This window comes from Seriola lalandi, unplaced genomic scaffold (assembly GCF_002814215.2).
Source record: "Seriola lalandi dorsalis isolate HSWRI2012SDOR001 ecotype SW California unplaced genomic scaffold, Sedor1 jcf7180002054982, whole genome shotgun sequence".
In the NCBI taxonomy this organism is placed as follows: Eukaryota; Metazoa; Chordata; class Actinopteri; order Carangiformes; family Carangidae; genus Seriola; species Seriola lalandi.
The window spans coordinates 1-1,937 of record NW_019525531.1 but is presented as its reverse complement, the minus strand read 5'-3'; the positions used below and the strand labels follow the sequence as shown (position 1 = coordinate 1,937).

Here is a 1,937-nt window from a genome sequence, read left to right as displayed (position 1 = left end):
CTGAAGCTCTTTGACTCGACTCACTTCAGTTTTCTGCTGGGATCTGATCTGCTGCTTCACATCAGAGCTTCTTTTCTCCATGAGACGGATCAGCTCAGTGAAGATCTTCTCACTGTCCTCCACTGCTTTATCAGCAGAGCCATTGATGGCCTCCACTTCCTGTCGAAGCACCTTCACATCTTTCTCTCTGTCCTGGATTCTCTGCTGGATTTGTTGTCGACTCAGCTGGAGCTCTCTCTGCCTCTCAGTCCTTTCTGCTGCAGCTGAGACTGTCACCAGGACAGGCCTCGGTGTGAAGGTCTGCCTACACTGAGGACAGCTGTGGATTTTCTTCTGATCCTCTTCATCCCAGAAGCTTTTAATACAGCTGATGCAGTAGCTGTGTCCACAGGGAATATTCACCGGATCCTTCATTACATCCAGACAGACTGAACAGCAGAAAGCACCACAGTCCAGCTTAACTCCTTTCTGCTCCATTTCACCCTGTAGCAGTGACCTGTATGAGAGTTTCACTTTCTCTGAACAGAAACAAAAGTCTGTGATCTAATCCAAAACAAACCTCTGCTTCTTTTGCTCCTGTTCATTTGCTAATCTTCACTGAACGGGGCTCATCAGCTCCCGCTGTATCACATGTTGCTTACACCCATCTGCACACTTGCAAATCAGTGATGAGGAGGGAACGAGGTAGCACATGGACAGAGTGGAGCTCGCTGTGTGTGAGAGCAGGATGAAGTGGGAGGGGGTTTCACGCTGATGCATTTCAACAGTAGGGTTTTTTTCTCTTAAAGGGATAGTGCAACTTTCACTGTCGTTTTCACTGTGCAGTGAAGATTAGAACAAAAACTAGTACAGCAGCTACATGTGTTATATATTATTTCAATCACTCAAACATAAAATATTCCATTATAAGAAGGGTTGTTATGTTATTTTTATATTCTCTCCATAGGTATCTATTCTTCATATGAATACAAACACTGTGTCGAACAACCAAACTCCATTTAAATTTATATTGAAAAACAGGTGCTTCACATGGGAAAAAAGAGAAAGGGTGAATAAAAGAGAAAAAGAATACAATAGTGTGTGAATTGGAAATGATTAAATTTCTCATCAAATTCCACATTTAACTTTGATGTGTAGCATTAGTGTTTGCCGATGCAGTCATGTCAAATTAAATATATATTATACACAGCACACTTATTGGATGGCACCAGAAGAGAGCATAGCTTAAAGACTGTTGATTTGTTTCTGACTGTAATGATGGGAATGACCTTAATGTCGGAATCTGCATTTCAAGTTGCGATAAACTGTACTACCACTGGGGGGCGAGAGAGCTCCACTGAACCTTCATCAATGTGAGGAAGTGCTCTATGTTTATGCGAAAGGTTCTTGCTCAGTGCAGTTATCTGTTAGATAAACACAGTTATTAATTCATCTAAACCATGACATTTTTTTTCAGCTGGAGTTGGAACACTGGAAATGTAAAAGCTGATTTCCTGAACATGCAGCTGTTGTACCTCAGTGGAGATAACAATAATTTAAAAAAAGTTGAGTTGAGGCTGTCCAGCTCAAACGCTGAAAACTCCTGAGTGGATCCTGACCTTTGACCTTGCGCACAAGCTACAAATCCCTGGCTGAGGCAGGAGAATTACAGTGCATGGATTAACTTCTCAGCACAACTGGAAAAGGCATTGTGACTGTAGTGCCTACACATGAATGGAAAAGTCCAGACAAGAAGCTGGATATTAAAGGTTGAAAGAGACTGTTGTAGAGTGTCATTCGAGAATCTAGGACTTATAATAAGGACCTGATCTATCATCATTTAAATTTACATTCAGTCCCACATGAGTCCAGGCAGTTCTTCAGAGCAGATACAGAACTCTCAGACATCTGTTTTTGCACTAAATATGAATGTTGTAATGATGTGATTGTTATCCTGA

The 1,937-nt window shown here is 41.6% G+C and overlaps 1 pseudogene; it reads right to left on the bottom strand.

Annotated features, from left to right (window-relative positions):
- The window catches only part of LOC111647084 (E3 ubiquitin-protein ligase TRIM38-like), a 1,827-nt pseudogene extending 1,313 nt beyond the window's left edge, over positions 1–514 (bottom strand).
- Between the last annotated feature and the right edge of the window lie 1,423 nt (positions 515–1,937).